The 18,072-nt window shown below is 46.1% G+C and overlaps 1 long non-coding RNA gene across 1 annotated transcript; it reads left to right on the forward strand.

The window, feature by feature from the left end:
* Window positions 1-2,250: 2,250 nt before the first annotated feature.
* On the forward strand, window positions 2,251-17,749 carry LOC131378749 (uncharacterized). The gene is made up of 2 exons (XR_009208595.1): window positions 2,251-2,568; window positions 17,521-17,749. It is a non-coding gene; the product is annotated as an uncharacterized LOC131378749 (long non-coding RNA).
* The last annotated feature ends 323 nt before the right edge of the window (window positions 17,750-18,072 follow it).

Here is an 18,072-nt window from a genome sequence, read left to right on the forward strand (position 1 = left end):
TATGTCCACCTGTCTGGTAGGAATTCCATTATGGGCAAGAATTCTGTCTCACCTTTTAGGAGGGCCATGTACCATAGGGCGGTTGTCTGTATTGACACCCAACCAAACTTTGATTGGTGAATAGACTCACAAAAAACAAATCAGCAAACAAAATTCAAAAGAAAAGTGCTGACCAATTAGATCCAAATTGTAATTCAGAAATTTTTCATTGGGCCAAGTCAAAAAGAGTCGCTGTGTCCCTGTTCCTTCTGTGGGTTGCAGCAGCCAAAGCTCTAGGTGAATTGGGCCATCTAGAGTGCTGGGTAGTCAAACAGGCAAATTTAACGTCCACCGCCATCAGCTCTCTCCTAGAAGATGAGGAAATTACCAGACAGACCACTCTCCAGAACCATGCTGCTATAGATTATCTCTTGTTACTTCATGGACATGAATGCCAGGAATTTCAAAGACTGTGTTGCCTAAACGTGACCTCGAAGGCTCCAAACATCCATGCTGCCCTTCGAAGCATGAACAGCGTGATCGGACAAGTGAAGCAAAAATCTGAAGACTAGATCAAAAAAGTAGCGACTTACAGGGTGGTGGACTTCTATAGTTAAAACAATTTTGTTATATCTTGTTATTCTTTTCCTTGTAACAATAGCGTTCGGGATCCTACGCTGTTTAATTTTCAAAGTTATCAATAGTCTCATATCTTCTACCTCAGAAGATGAGAAATTAGAATAGGCCAGACAGGAATTAAAAAGATTCAATGAACAAATTTAAGCTAAAAGAAAAAAGGGGGATTGTAACGAGTTAATGCTTTGTTCATTGAACTTGCAAACACAGGATGACTCATGACTTTTAAGAGAAACTTTAAACTTGCAAACACAGGATGACTCATGACTTTTAAAACTTGCAAACACAGGATGACTCAGGACTTTTTAGACACATGTGCTATTGCTTAACAAGGCTTTTGAGTTCCAAGAGAAGGAACTGTAACTGTTTTCAGAAGACAGAAGACAGTCTCCTAACAACAAGATAAACCGACCGATAACAGAAGAAAAGACCTGTATAAAACAGAACTGAAAAACCGTAACCGCGCGGCAGTTGGCGGGGTGCAGACCCCCTGTCGCCCAGCACTGTATTTGCTTATGTCCCGCTTGCTGTAATAAATAAAATTCTAATTGGGACTAAATCTTGAGTCGTGCAATTTATAACACCGTGGTCCAGCTACAGCTGCTGAGTTTCTGCTGCCTCTTGTGATGTGCGGAGAGAAGACTCTATAACTCACAGAGTGGTTATGAGAGTAGGTATGAATTTATTCAGCGCTGAGGTGCATGGGGATAACTCCTCAAAGACATGCACACCTGGGAGCTTTGTTTCTCCCTTTTTATCTCTACAAACTAGGGTTATATGATACGCCTAATACATATTTATTTCCTAACCCCGCCTGTCCCCGCTTCGTATTGAAATTAGTTCCACACCTATTTGAGGCTGCGCACTGCTCCTTATTGATCACTCCGGTGGTCGTCGGGTGTTGGAGTCCAGGGCATTCCTTTGGTTGCCCTGGAGGGTCAGGGACCTGGTCAGGGGGGTCTGGGACCCCAGCCCAGAGCTCAGAGAGACACTGGCTTTGATTTCAGTCCATGGGAAAAACTTCCTACACTGAGAGAAGGTTTACAGGCCACAAGAATGTGAGAAATAGTAGTTTAGCTTATCACAGAATGAGAAAATAGTAGTTTTAGGTTCCTAGCATTGAAGTGAATGGGGACAAGATGGAGAATCTGGGGCGTTGTCTCCTTCTTCTTCTCCTTCTCCTTCCCTCACTCCATTGCTGCATTGACGTGGCACAAAGTAGTTAGTGAGGATTGGGTCAAAGTAAAGATGACCTTTTTAGTAATAGTGATAGACATTGGTAAGAAATAGTAAACAAGAAATACGTAGTAATTAGTATAAAAGATAAGGACAGCCCAGCTCGGGGGGAGACGTGAGGAATCCATGCAGCTGCGAACATCTTGTCGGACTCCGAGAAAATTGTAAGATAAGAAACAATAAACGAAGTATGCAACCTTGAAAAATCTAAACCTGAGAACTCCGTCTCTTCCTTCGGCTCGGCTCGGAGCTGTGCAGGGGAGCAAGGACCCTGAAACCACCTGAATGTTGGGGTAAGCCCCCGACAACTGGCGTCCCTGAGTGTGCAGAAACATCTGCCGTCCCCGAGTGTGCAGAAACATCTGGCATCCCTGACTGGGCAGAGACATCAGTCGTCCCTGACTGAGTGAGAAGAAACACCTGCTGACCCAGGTCGGACGACATCTGACTTTCCTGACTGGCACTCCTGAAAAGGAACACTGAAAAGGGTCGCAGCAACCTCTGCAGAAACATCAAAAAGCTCCCAGAACATCAAACAGCCAAGCCAACAACTCCGGAGAAGAAACACCTGTCTGGCCAGAACACCAGCTCACTCCAGTTCGTTCCAGACGACGGCTTTCCACTGGGCCCAGGAACCCGTCACCCTGATATCTGCTGGACGGAGATCGGGACACCTCTGAAACGAATCGGACCACAGCTGGGGAAAGTTTCACTTTGGTAAGACCTGTGAAATTCAGAACACACCGCGCGATGGGGGGAACTAGTTCCCAAGAGAGAACAATAATATTAGAAAATCTAAAAGAATTGATATCAAAATATAATGCAGCGCTGAAAGATAACGAGCTCAAAGCCCTGATGTTATGGGTCAAATGTAATTATTCACAATGTGAGACCCAGTCTCTTTTTGAGCCAGGTTTTTGGCAAGAAGTAAACAGAAATCTTTATGATAAGGCCACACGAAAGCAGAAAATACCTGCAAAGCTTGTATCAGCGGGAAGAATTATGTTAGAAGTTATAACAGAATATAGTAGACAGAGCTGCAGGGTTGGACAGCAGCCAGGCAAACAGAGGGAGTTCAGTGCACAGCCAGGACAGAGAGCTATGCTAACTCCGAGGTCGGTACCTCCCCCAAGGGAATGGGAAGGGGGAGGGGAAAGAACACAGGTATTTCAAGGTCCAACAAAAACCTCGTCAGAAACCCCAAAATTAGTGCCAGGAAAGCCCAAACTTTTAATACATCCAAGGGAACAGGAGGAATTTGACATGCTTTTCTTTGAAGCAGTCCCAGAACAAACCCCTCATTTGTATAGAGAGGGGGAGGGGAGAAGAAGTCCACCAAGGAGCCCATTTACTCCTCCGGGGTCACCGCGGCCATGCTCTCCTCATTCGCCGTTGCTCCTTTCCCTTCCCGTGGAAAAACCGGGTGCGGGTGAAGAGGACAGGGGGGGTAAAGAGGCGGGTCAGGTGCCGTTGGAGCAGCGGGGGGGGGTGAGGCTGCGCGGGGGACGGAGGCTGCGCGAGGGACCGAATCTGACCTATCACGTCGAAATGCGGCGGGACGCGACGGGGCGCGATCGCAGGGTGCGTCGGGAGATATAGACGCGAGTCGCGAGGAAAAGGAGTCCGCGGGCAGAGATTCTGGAGCTGGGGGGATGAGAACAGAGCAGGCAGCTCGGCGCGTGCTGATGACGCAAGCTACGGGAAGCGAAACAGCTCAAAATATCGCGTCGCGGAGAGCCGAGAGGGACGCGCCGAGAGCGGAAGTGTCGAGCCGAGAACTACAAACCCCAGAAGGCTCAGCGGCCGGTCCAGGCGCATGCGCGGCAGGGGCAGGTAGAAGCCCAGGGCGCGTTTCTATTCGGGGGCAGGCTGATTCTGATGACGAAGATGACGGGGCGGACCTTGAGCGCCAGACAGGACGGGGCATCCCGTCGGATTCCGCGGGACCAGGACTGGCAGGGGCGGAATGGGCGGTGATGGGGCGTGGCCGAGGCGGGGAGAGTCTCGAAGGTACCACCCCCAGGCAGCAGGGGCTGCGGAGCCCGACTCCGCCCATGAGCAGCTATGACCTTGAGACGCCGGGGTACGGTGATTCAGGGACAGCTGCCGAGGTGTTACGGACGGGCGCGCGTCCGAACATTTCTCAGATTTTACAGGCTTTTCCAGAACTTAAAAGATACTTGAGAACTCCGAGCCCACAGAGGACAGCTTCCAGCGTGCCGTCATCACCGAGAGGCGGGGCAGAGAGGCAGCGAGCACGGAGATCATCAGTTGCATCCACCAAAGGATCGGTATGGGAGGATACGCCCACATTGCATTGTTTTTTTCCAATTTCATACAAAAAATCAACTTCTTCAGAACAGCAATTCAGGCGGAAGCCGAGAGAACCTTTGCCAATGGTGAGGGATGATGATGTTATTGATGAGGACCACGAGATGTCAATCACAGATGAAGATATAATCAGAATCACGGCATCAGAAGGGATTCCTGCCAGGAGAGTAAAGGCACTTGAGTTTACACGACAAGCTTCGTAATTTTTGTTATCTGAGGACTTTATGAACAAATTTTTTCGAAGGTTCACTGAAACAGCATTTCACCATGACCCCACGTCTTCTTTCTCTCAGATTTTTCTTCCAGGGAAGGAAGTTTCAGAAAAATTTGAGGATGCTCAGCAAGCTCTGATTCCTGTTCAGCGAGTGAAAGAGAAAAAGAAAGAAAAAGAAAAAGAAAAAGAAAAAGAGAAAGAAAAAGAAAAAGAAACAGAAAAAGAGAAAGAAAAAGAAACAGAAAAAGAAACAAAACCCGAGGAAGTGAAGCCTCCAAAACAAGTGGGTCCTGAGAAAGATGAAGCAGCAGAGAAAGCAAAAACAAAGGAAACAATTTCAGAGGCAGGCACCGCACAGGCTTCTGCCAAGCCAGAATTTTGTCCAACAGACTGGACAGACATAAAGAAATTTGCATTGAAAGGGGATACACTTTCAATGGATCCAAAAGGCATAGCTATGCCAGTGACATATGATGCACATGATGCAAACCCAAAATGGGAGAGATTGGATCGTGAAGTCATCAGGGATCTGATGAAAGCCGTTCGTGATAATGGATTGGGGTCTCCATACTTCAAACAACTTTTGAAAGGGACATTTAATATTTATGATTTAACACCATTTGACCTCCGATCTCTTGCAACCATGATCCTAAGCGACTCACAATTCATTCTCTGGGAAGCAAAATGGAGAAAAATTTTAAATGATTACAGAATCAAATACCAAGGTGGGGCAAATGCAGGCTTCACAGTGGCACAATTGGCCGGTGATCCACCACTTGACAGTGCAGCTCGTCAAGCCAGCTTTCTTCCTCGAGATGTTCTGACACACATCAAAGATGCAGCCAGAAAGGCAATGGTGCAGATTCCACCAGCAGGAGTCACAGAAAGTCTTTTTACAGATGTAAAGCAAGGTCCTTCAGAACCCTTCGCTTCATTCATCGATCGTCTCACACAAGCAGTGGACAGGCAAGTCATTGATGAGGGAGTGAAGTCACATTTGATCCGGTGTCTTCCATTTGCAAATGCCAATCCAGAATGCAAGCGAGTCATCAGTGCAATGCCAGGCCAACCCACCATGGCAGAAATTCTAGAGGCATGCACCAAGGTGGGGACACCACAGCACGTTGCAACAATTTTAGGAGATCATGTGGAAAAAGCTGTCAAAGAAGCATTTGCAAATTTTCAACAGACAGTGTTACAAGTGTGGCAAACCAGGGCATTTCAAGAAGGACTGCCCACAAATTACAAACAATGCAGACTCATCAGATCATTGTTCGGCATGCGGGAGAAGGAAGCGTCGTCCTGCAAGAAACAATGCAAGTGGAGGAATTCAGTCGGGAAACTCCAGAAGGAGCGCGGATTGTCAACGCGCGACGACACAAGTGATGGCGATGACTCAAGAGCAAGCTCCGCAAGGGGGACAGTCATCGGGGAACAGCATTCTGACGCCCTCAGCAGGACAATTTGTAGGATCCCCAGTGATCCAGAGTTATTACCACCCGGGGCGCAATGCGATTTGGCAACTTCCAAAGTGATATGTTTTTTGGATGACAATTATGCAGTGATACCCACTGGTGTCACTGGATCCTCGTGGAAGAGGCAGGACTTTCTAATTACAGGTAAGGACAGAAGCAGTGTTTTGGGACTTGTTATTTACCCTTCTGTCATTTCAGCAGATCGCAATGATGAGTTGACAGTTTTAGCGAAGCCTCATCATCCACCATTGATCATTCCCCCGAACACCTCAATTGCCAGGGCAATTGCATTGCCACCCCATGCTGCAGAACAAGTCTTGCCAGTGCTCCGGGAACAAGATCCTCCTTCAGGTGAGCACATGGAGGTTCATGCCTCCTGGGTGAAACACATAGGCCGAGACAGACCAATTCTCGTCTGTGAATTGACCCAGGGTGACAAAACAATCGCAGTCAAAGGGATGCTCGACACGGGGGACGTCACGGTAATTTCGTATCTTTTTTAGCCCAAGAGTTGGAATTTAATTGCTCCCTTGAGTCCTCTTTCAGGCATAGGGGGGAACACCTTGTGTCTGCAGAGTGAAGATGCGATTGTTGTCTCGGGGCCAGGAGCATCAACAGGGAGGAGCCTCTGCAGAGATACCATTGAGTTGTTCTTCCTCAAGGTCTCAAGAGCTCTCCGACCATCTGCCAATGGTTTGTTGCACGGGCACTGTGTCCAGATCGAGAGAAACATCCAGGAGCAAAAATCATTCATTACATGGATGATCTGCTCATTGCTGCACCGACACAACAGGAATTGCAGAGGGCTCGTGACTGTGTGATCACAGAGGTGCAAAATGCAGGTTTGGAAATTTCCACTTCAAAAATCCAGGAAATTGCACCTTGGAAATACCTAGGATGGAAAATCACTGAACAAACAGTGAAACCACAGAAAATTGAAATTAGAACAGAAGTTAACAACTTACAGGATTTGCAACAACTTTTGGGAGAGATCAACTGGATGAGATCCATCTTGGGGATCACAAATGATGAACTTGCACCGTTGTTCAATCTTTTGAAAGGGGACAGTAACATCAAATCCCACAGGAGCCTCACTCCTGAGGCTCGGGAAGCCCTTGAGAAAATTGCTGGAGCCCTCCAGCAGAGACAGGCACATCGTTTTGTAACATCTTTACCTTTCTTTCTTGCAGTGTTGGGGGAAAAAATACAGTTATATGGGTTGATTTTTCAGTGGGATTCATCACAAAAAGACCCATTGTTGGTTTTGGAGTGGATTTTTTTATCTTACAGGTCTCCGAGGACGATCCTCTCAAGTCTGGAAATGATAGCTCAGATCATCATCAAAGCTAGGACCAGGCTGCAAACAATGGCAGGCAAAGACTTTACAACAATTCACCTGCCTTTGAAAAAAGATTATTTTGATTGGGCATTGCAGAAATCAGAGGACTTGCAGATTGCATTGTTAGATTACTCAGGTGTTTGTACTATTCATTTCCCAAGCCACAGGCTGTTGAAAGCAAAATTAAGTTTCAGAGAAAAGCCAAAAATAAGTGAGGTGCCATTGGATGCAATAACAGTATTTACCGATGGCTCTGGAAAAACTCACAAATCAGTAAGTACATGGCAGGATGACACCACAGGGGAGTGGAAATCAGATATAAGAATAGTACAAGGGTCACCACAAATAGTGGAATTAGCAGCAGTGGTCAGAGCTTTTGAGCTGTTCAAGCAACCTTTTAATTTGATCACAGATTCAGCTTATGTAGCTAATGTGGTCAAAAGACTTGAGGGTTCACTCTTGAGAGAAGTTGACAATGAAAATTTATATTCATATCTATTGTGCATGAGGACATTGTTGCAAAACAGAAAACATAAATATTTTGTCTCGCACATCAGAGCACATTCTTCTCTTCCAGGTTTTTTAGCAGAAGGCAATGCACATGCAGACAAATTGACCATGCCAATTTCAAGGACTTTACCGAACATTTTTGAACAGGCAAAATTGAGTCATGCATTCTTTCATCAGAATGCTCAAGCACTAATGGACACTTTTCACATTTCCAAAAGTCCGGCAAAAGAAATCATTAGTGCTTGCCCTGATTGTCAGCTTGTTCAGCCTCCTGCTTCTATAGGAGCAGTCAATCCAAGAGGATTGCACAGTTTGCAGTTATGGCAAACTGATGCCACAAAATATCCATCTTTTGGGAAACTCAAAAATGTTCATGTTTCAGTTGACACATTTTCAGGTGCAGTCTTCGCATCACTGCACACAGGTGAAACAGCGCAACACGCTTGTCGACATTTCTTGCAGGCATTTGCATCTTTGGGCGTGCCACAAGAAATCAAAACATTCAATGGACCAACATATATAGGGAAAGTGCTTGACAAATTCCTGAAGAGGTGGGGTGTCCATCATACCTTTGGTATCCCACACTCTCCAACAGGTCAAGCAATCATTGAAAGGACACATCAAACATTAAAATCCCTTTTGGACAGACAAAAAAGAGGAGAAGCAGACGCAACACCATACGTGCGCTTGAATAAAGCCTTGTATGTGTTGAATTTTCTAAATTGCTCTTTTGCAGAGCCAACTCCACCAATCATCAGGCATTTTTCAAACAGCACGAGAGCAAAACTGAAGGAAAATCCTTTGGTTTTGGTCAGAAACCCAGAAACAGGACAAATTGAAGGGCCATTCAAATTAATAACTTGGGGCAAGGGATATGCTTGTGTCTCCACAGCAGTTGGACCAAAGTGGCTGGCAGCGAGGCACGTGAAACCGTACCGAGTCCAGACGCAAGCAGAGACAGACCCCAAGACCAGAGGAAGAGAAGTGGGCACGCAGACGTGAGCCGGTGTCAAGACAGCAGACATCCTTTCGTTCTACGTGCAAAAGAGACTTTGGGACTTGTTTTCTTGGGGGCTTGGGTGGTGTTGCATTTCTAGGGATTCCCAGGGAAAAGAGGGCATTGAAAATGAAAGAACTATCCTTGTGCCTCATTCTCTCCTTGGTTGCCTTGAGCAATGCGGCAGTTTTGCCTGTGGCTCAACCAAAAGAGAATGTTTGGGAGACTCTAGCCAATGCATCAGGTTTGGACACCATCTGCCTGACTCACTCAAGACCAGGGAAACCTTTTTCAACTTGTTTAGTGCGGTTGCCAGTGAGCAAATGGCCGATTCCAGAAAACATCCCTCCAAAGATTTCAAAATCCATTGTAGATCCAGTGGGCCAATGGGATGTTTGGACGAAATTCCTTCCTGCGGCTCCTTTTGAACCTCAGGAACTGGAAATTTTTGGATCGGTCCAAATGCAATTCTGTGTGAAATTTGGCCTTTCTGGAGTGACAAAAAATAGAACTGTAGACATCACCCCAAACCTCAGTTTTTACAGAAATTCATCATCTTGGTGTAATTACACTAAGATGCTGAAGAAACCATCCAATCGTGTTCCAGCTCAGTTGCCAAGGGGAAATTTTTTCATTTGTGGGGACAAAATTTGGCCCGCAATTCCTGCAAATGCCACAGGTGGTCCTTGCAGCATTGGAATGCTTTCATTGCTAACACCCGACATGACATTGATGAGAAAACTAAAACAGAGAGGGAAAAGATCGGTTCAAATGTATGATCCAAATTGTGATGATGATGTTCACACATGGAGCAAGGCTCAGAGAATTGCAGTTGCAATTTTTTCACCACAGGCAGCGTCAGGAGCAGCCTTGACACAATTGGATCACGTGGGTTGTTGGTTGAGCAAACATGCCCGAGCTGTCTCTCTTGCACTGAGTGACATGTTGTTAGACATTGATAGTGTAAGACGAGCAAGTCTCCAAAACAGGGCAGCGATTGATTATCTTTTGCTGACCCACGGGCATGGGTGTGAGGAATTTGAGGGAATGTGCTGCATGAATTTGTCGGATCATTCCAAATCCATTCATGAAAACATCAGACAATTGAAGGAGAGTGTCAACAAACTGGGAGAGGTAACTGGGTCATGGATGGATGGTTTGTTCAATTTGTTTGACCTTTCACCATTGTGGAAGGAAATTTTGAAGATAGTTATATATATTTTAGTAGGGCTTGTAATCCTTCTCATGATTTTGCCGTGTTTGTTTCTATGTATACGGCAAGCCATGGACAAAGTGGCCAAGGAGCTGTTTTTGGTTCAAAGAGGAGGGGGAGATGTTGGAGTCCAGGGCATTCCTTTGGTTGCCCTGGAGGGTCAGGGACCTGGGCAGGGGGGTCTGGGACCCCAGCCCAGAGCTCAGAGAGACACTGGCTTTGATTTCAGTCCATGGGAAAAACTTCCTACACTGAGAGAAGGTTTACAGGCCACAAGAATGTGAGAAATAGTAGTTTAGCTTATCACAGAATGAGAAAATAGTAGTTTTAGGTTCCTAGCATTGAAGTGAATGGGGACAAGATGGAGAATCTGGGGCGTTGTCTCCTTCTTCTTCTCCTTCTCCTTCCCTCACTCCATTGCTGCATTGACGTGGCACAAAGTAGTTAGTGAGGATTGGGTCAAAGTAAAGATGACCTTTTTAGTAATAGTGATAGACATTGGTAAGAAATAGTAAACAAGAAATACGTAGTAATTAGTATAAAAGATAAGGACAGCCCAGCTCGGGGGGAGACGTGAGGAATCCATGCAGCTGCGAACATCTTGTCGGACTCCGAGAAAATTGTAAGATAAGAAACAATAAACGAAGTATGCAACCTTGAAAAATCTAAACCTGAGAACTCCGTCTCTTCCTTCGGCTTGGCTGTGAGCTGTGCAGGGGAGCCAAGGACCCTGAAACCACCTGAATGTTGGGGTAAGCCCCCGACAGTCGGGGGTCTTTGGGGATGAAGCACATAGTCATCCTCTGTGTTGAACTTTTCAACTTGTCTCCTTGCGCATGCTCTTTTTGTCCTTTTGGCCATCTCCTATATCATGTTTCCGTTTTGGAAAGAATGCGTAGATAATCAATACCAGGTGGGCATAACGGTGACCCGAGCCCTAAAGGAGGAATTTAGAGGTCCACTGGGGCCAGAGAGAAGATTGATCTGCTGGGGGACTTGAAACTAATATGTGACAGACTGGTGCTTTTAAAGAAGAGTTCTCTGTTAATATAGTGTGCTCTTGCCAGGCACCCTTGCTTTATTTTCTCTGTCTCACTTGCTACCTCGGGGGAGCCCACCCTGCCGTTCCAGCTTCCTACTTCTGAGGTTTCTTGCTACAGCCCCTTTCATTATCCAGAGGGGGCATCAGGATCGGCTGCCCCTGTGAGTTGTAAAGGAAGCCCCTTCTCCACCCCTCTCCACCGGCTGCATCCGCCGTTGCCCTCGTTGTCCTATGGTAACTTTATGATGCCTGTATCCCCAATCGTTTGTTCTGTTTGTGCTGTATATTGAGTCCTGTGCCTTTAAGACTGGTTCTAAGAGCAAGGAGAAGCGCGGAGTTTGTTTTGAGAAAACTGCCTGACTCCTCCACATTCTTCTGTGGACAGCGTGTTCGGCGGAGGCTTGGAGAGACTGCAGGACAGAGATCTTGTTTTGCTTTTAGTTAGTTTCAGCTAGCTAGGGCAGAGAAGTTCCCTGGACTGTTTTTTTTCCTTTTTCTTGGAACTGTTTAAACCTGCTCTGGACTGAAAACCCAGGGGAGCACTGGGGGCTGCACCTGCGGCCCACCGGGGCCTGGACCTCGGCATTTTCCAGCAGCGCCGGAGGGACTGGGACTGAGGAGAGGCACTGAGAGAGAGAGCCAAGCTACACCCATGGCAAGGACTTTCTCAATTTGCCATCTCACTTCAGAAGGAGAGGTTTTATTGTTTCATATTATTCATTCCTTATACTTGTATGCACTTCATTTGTTTAGTAAAATAGTTTTTTCCACTTTTCTCCAAAGGGTTTTTTTTTTTACCAGACCGGTTGGAGGGAGGGGCCACTTGGGTTTGCTTCCTTAGAGGGATCCTCTACAGGGGTTTTCTCCCAAATTTGTCCCAAACCAGGACACTCGTGTAGAAAGATGGCCTGATCGCACCACAGCGCCCCCTGCAGCTACAGGATAATCGTCGCACCCACCCTGCCTAGTTGGGGAGCCAGCAGCGCCCCTGCTGGCAGCAACTGTTACTACACTGTTTCAGTCTGTTTAAGTTGTAGTGTTACAGGGACTGTTCTGTACCCCCTTTGTTTTGTCTTAAGTCCCCGGAGCTGTCAGTTATGCAAACCCCAACCCTTCTTCCTGAATGTTCTAAGTCAATCTTTTTACTGTACCAATCTCTGTCACAACCTGGTTCAGGGTTTCCCCTAATCCCCAGTGTTCCATTTGTCCATATAATTTGTTTTTCTTCCACTGGTTTCCTATTAGTTCCTAAAGTCCATGTTTACCCCCCCTTACCCTCCCTCTATTGGTCAGAAGCTGTTACTTGCCCCTTGAATCCTCCTGGTTTATAATCTGCTGTGCCTGATGCTTGGGGTTGGTCTGTCACTGGCTGTTCAGAAGAATAAACCCTTCTGGATGTAATAAATACAATTCACTAAATTCGATAAATCAAAATTTTGGAATTTTATTGAGAGACAGAATGACAGTCTCGGACAGCCACAATTAAAAGGACAGCATTGAGCCCGGGATCGGCGCTGGGTGAACACAGTAACACACTTAGCCAGTATGTTACCCCCCAAGTTCACATTTCTGGCTTGGAGCAGTCTCTTTTAATACACTGGATCGCTGAGAGAAATTCGGGACTTTGAGGTTCCTCCTTCTGAGGCAGCCTCATTAGACATTCATGTTCCAGTTCTGGGATTCTGAATAGGGCAGCTGGAGAGGACAATGCCGTTAATGGTTGGATCCAGGTGTGGCGTGAAGATGTTAATTTCAGGAGGAGGCGGATGAGATATCGATCTGATGTAATCATCTGGTTCTCTGGGCTCTCATCTCCTTTTTCCGTTGTCTTTGTTCTCCCCTTAATGATTCCCGGCAGAGGCATTCTTGTGTCCCTTTTTCTGGTAATTCCAATCATGGTTTCTTCGTGTCCCTCCCATGTCTTTTCAGGCAAAAGAAATTCCTGTACCCTTCTCCGGGCCGCTTTCGTCTGAGTTAACTCTTAGCATACTGGATTAGAAACAAAACTTATAGGGGTTGAATTACATTTTATGTCTTTTAACACAAATTAACTTTAAGACATATATCACATGGATCACACACAGACTGCCTCTCTCTCACTCCTTGTTTCTAACCTGTGCCTAGCAAAGATATTCAAGCTGTAGAACAGAGCAGAGTGCTCTAAGACATGCTTCCCGTCATCTCTTCAGGAGATGTGTCCCACTCAAAACTGTCTGTTGCGGAAAACTGAGCTAGCACAAAGGTTCAGGCCTCAGAGATACTACACCAAAGGGGAAAGTACATACAGCCAAGAGAAGGCTGTTATTGGGGTTGTGGAGCGGGTAAGGTTCCACAATTTCAATATCTAGGATTTATTCTTTTTTATTTTAATAGACAGGTTTGTTTTTTTTCTTTCACCCCCTGGTATCCATTTCTCTCATTGGCAGAAATAAAGGAAGTGTTTGAACCCATTTCTCCTTAGCAGAAATGCTCATTCCAGAGCATTTTCTCCTGAAATTTTTCAGAAACTGAGACACTGGATTAGGAGGTCTGTTGACCCTGCTGCCCTAAGGCAGGACAGCCATCCTTTGCTGACATCATCAAGTAGTTTAGAAAAGTACGTCACAGGTCTCTCCCAGGGTCCCAGCCATTGAGTCAATACCCTCAATGCCAAATGAAACCTTTCATGCACAAACAGTTCAAAAGGTTTTTTTAAGTCTGGTCATCCCAGTGCAGGAGCAGTCATTAAAGCATGTTTCAATTCCTTAAAGGCTTTCCTGCATTCAGGAGTCCAGATGAGGACTTTGTCCTTTCCATTAACGGCTCTCTTAGAAAGGGGCTCAGGAGTTGCAGATAGCCTCTTTTCTTTACTAGCCCAGACTCCTTTATCCTTGTGAAACAGTACATCTCCTAAAGTGCAAGTCCCGTTCCAGTTCCAGGTAAAGTCTTTCCACATGACAGTTCACCTGAGTAGCCTCAGTGCTGAACGGCACCAGTCCCTTGGCCACAGGACAAACTCACCCAGCTCATTGTACCAGAGGAGCCCACAGCCACTTACTTGGGACTGGGGATTCAGCCACCAGCATGACCTTGCCTTTATCTAAAAGTGCAGCAAGAAGTTAGAAGTTCTTATGAGCCCCATTTCTGCTACATACTTTTGCATTGTCCACAGAGCTCTTACAATCTGTGTTCAAGAAAAGTTACCTAGCAGAAGTGGTGGTGCCATGAGGAGTATCTCCCCCTTTCTTGGTCCCAGGGGCTCTGGAAGTGACGGCAGCAGCAGTGGTGGCAGCAGCAGGAGGAGGGTCCCTCCCCCCTGCCAGCACCACTGGCCCCCTGATGTTTGGAGTGACCAAGTCTAAGTCTGCTGTATCTGGATCTTTAACACAGATTGGGCTAACAGAAGGTTCCCTGTGCTGATGCAAGAATTGTTTTATTAAGTTATTAATTTATTTTTGTAAGATTTATAAGAAGTTACTTTTGTAATGGTTCATTCCACTGTGCCCCCCCCCCCCCCCCCATTTTCTGTAATGGTTTCCCCCCTATGAGTTAGTTATATAACCAGAGGTTTTATATCAATCATTCCTCCCCTGCACCTGTCCCTGTCAATCCCCCTCTCTCTCCTCTTGGTCACCCTGTCTGTCACTTCGGGACCCTTCCCTGGTTTCTGGAAAGATCCAGGAGAGGCGTCGAGTGATAGGCTGGTGCCCGGGGAATCCCCTTCTCCCCTCTTGTGATTCGTTCTTTGTTCAGAAGTTGACACCCCCTGTTACACGCCCATGTTCCCTTATTGGCTGACCCATTGTCGCCACCCCTGGATCCTCCCCCGTTTATAAGTTGCCGCAGGGCTTTGATCTGGGCTCTCTCTCTGGGCAGCAAGGGTCTAAGGCGGAGCTCCTTGCCGGACTCCCCTTTAATAAAACACCTTTTACCCTGCTCAAAGAGAGTCGACCCTTATTCTGCCGCCTTAGTCGTGACGTCATCAGGTCCATCCGCCAGTGTGGGGAACCAAAAACCCACCGGGAGGAGGTTATTTGCCCTGCCTGTAACCCCGACCGATCCACGTTGCTGCAGTGCAAAGACTGAGCTAGCCTGTGGTCAACGCCTGCCAGGCGTGAGGGACACTGCGACAGTTCCCTTTTTCTCTTTCTTCTCCTTTAAGACCATAACAGGCTGCTTGCTCTTTAGGAGGTCTGTCAGGCTTGCAATCTTTTCACAAATCCATGCAGTTTACAAGGAGCAGAAACAGTTGCCCATAAAAAACCTCTTCCCATCTCTGTTCTCTGTGGAGCGGAGATAATAATTCCAATATTAATTTACTTTCTAGGCTTCCAAACTGAGGCCAGGTTCTTCCTTCCCCTAAATGGTGCAATGGTCGCAAATGTGTGGACAGGTGTACTAATTCTTAGCTAATTCTTGGCTTAAGAGATGTCTGTGCGTTAAAGCACACCAGTGTTGTAATACTAATTTTAAAGGGGAGGTTTTGGGAATTTTTTTCTCTTTCAAGAAGTCACATCCAATATTTTCTATTTTCAAACAGAGAAAAGCTGCAGAGAAAAGAGAAAACAGTCTCCCAGACCTGGGCTCGAACCAGGATTCCCACAGTTTAGGAAACCCTAGGAACTAGAGAGAGAGCGTGAGAAAAAAGTCACCTCACTCAAGACTCGAACCTGCTTATCTGAGGCTCAGAGGCTGGTGTCTAGCACTCGGCACTTAATGCTTAGCACCACCAATGGCCACAGGTGGAGGAAACCTACTGAAGTCTTAAGGGAAGGTGTCCCCTCCCTCCTCCCAGAACCAGAATGGCTGAGACTATGTGCTCTGTCACAGCTGGACAAAACCACTGTGGGGAAATACGCACTACCCCAGGGCAAAGTCCACAGTGGGGCTCCCCCCGCCAAAAAAAACCCCAGGAGATCTCCCAGTATTCTAGAATGACAAACCATGAAATACTAGCAACAAAATATCACTTTTATCACTTGTGAGTACCTTCTGTTTCTGTGCAGAATTCTGGGACCTCTGGAGTCCCTGGATCACCATGGAAAGCCTCCTAAGAGATGTGGGCAAGAGAGGAGTTTCCAGTAGTATGTCACTCTATCCAGAGAAGTCCCATGAGGTCCCTCGTCCCATCTGGGGTGCCAGAAAGCTGTTGCCTAAAATCACAAGCCAAACAATATTAAGTTGATGAAAAGCAGTTACCTTTAATGAAGGTGCTTCAGGTACAAATATGGCAAAATGCACATGATACAGGACTCCAACAATTTTATGTTAAAAAAAATTAGCATACTTAACAGAAATCATCCAATTCGAGGATCAGTTAGTTAAGTAATCCCTCCCTTTTAGTTCTGCCGCCCACTGAAGCCCCCCCCAGCTTTTAGCTCCACATTTATTATGTCTACCATATACGGAAAAAAATAAAACATCCTTGGTTCACTATAGAGGCAAGACTAAATAAGATCCCAGGGAGTGACAGTGGACAAAAGACTGATGCTGAAGATGGTGGCAAGCATCAGTAGTTTATTATCCCACAGTACAACTTTTTATACTTTTTCTCTATGTCACCCGCATAACAAGCTCCTTTTTGCATTATAATTGGCTAACAAACTATGTGCACGCGCCTTCTACCCTTTTGTAATTGTTCATAAATTTCTCTGTTTCTTCTTGTAAGTGTCAACACACATCTGCATTCCATGCTGCTTCTCCCTCAAAGTTGTTTACCTGGTTTGTTCAAGGACACACCTGTAACTCATCAAGGCTGAGGCTGCCTGCAGCCCCATTCCTGTTCTCCTAAAAGGGAGGTTAGCTTGCTGTTCTAAAATCTAAGGGAAAGGGGTAGGAAAAGTACTAAAGATAGTTAAGGAGCTATATAAATATATAGCAGAAGTCTACAGAGCTAGGAATATATGAAAAATGTATAAAAAGTAAAAATATTTTTGGCACTACAATAACCCAAACAAACATACAGGTACTATATAAGTCTGGTTGTCTCAGGGGAATCAAAGATGTAATGAAACTCAAATTGTTCCTACCTACTTAGCATATCACTCCAGTTGGGAATTTTATACCTTACCCTGAGGAGGTAGGAAGAAGAATACAGAACTGATTCCATAATGATATGAAAATTCAAGTTGCATTCAGGGAAAAATCTTTTCCACCCACTGTGAAAATGTACTAGTTTGAAAGCAAACCAGTGGGAGAGCTCAAGTCAGAATTACAATTTATTAGGAAAAATAAGATAAAGGCAATAATACAGTGTCCTGGGGTGACTGTGTATCCCCAATCGTCTGTTGGGTGCAGGGGGGGAGGGCAAGCGTAGTTTGTTTTTCCCCAGAAAAACTCTGCTCATCGAAGTGACCTTGAAGCGGGGGAGTTGGAACACGGCAAGACGAAAGAAGCTCTGTTGTTTTTTCCCCAGCAGTTAGTTAGTTTAGTGCTAGCGTAGTTAGACGCTGTAGAATAGCTGAAGCTTTTTGCCTTTTTTGCCTTTTTCTTATTTTGTCCTTTTTTTTTCCTTCCTTTTTGCTTTTTTTGCCCTCTCCTCGGAACTGTTCCAACCTCTCCGGACTAAGGACCTGGGGAAGCACCGGGGGCCTCCACAGGGGACCCACCCCACCAAGACCAGCCCTGCACATCTCCTTTTCTCCCAATGTCAGCGGAGACGGAGCGGTGGAGCACAGTGACGACCCTCAAGAGGAGACTTTCTTTAAGTTTGTTATCCCTCCGTAAGTGGCACGAAGCTCTTGTCATCGGGTATTGTGCTGGGAGTGCTTTGCCTGTTTAATAAACAGGTTTTTTCCACTTCTCTCTGAGGAAGTCTTTTTCCTGAACCGGTTGGAGGAGGGGAGGGGGGCCCCGTGGGAGGGTTTCTCCCAAAATCTGCCTGAAACCACCACAAACTTATTGGTGCCCATACGTGGGGCTTGAGAGAGTGGAAAAACCCTGTGCTGATTAGTATTTAGCAGTCAGTAACTATGCTGTTTGACCTCATGTCTCTTGGGGTGGGGGCCTTGATGTCTTTTGGATTCTTAGGCTTCTTTGAGGTCTTAATACCTTTGTGGTTCTTAGGTTTATTTGCATATCCAGAGATAGCCCCAATATTGTCATTAATACGCAGTTTTTAC

Source organism: Hirundo rustica, chromosome W (assembly GCF_015227805.2).
Source record: "Hirundo rustica isolate bHirRus1 chromosome W, bHirRus1.pri.v3, whole genome shotgun sequence".
Classification (NCBI taxonomy): Eukaryota; Metazoa; Chordata; class Aves; order Passeriformes; family Hirundinidae; genus Hirundo; species Hirundo rustica.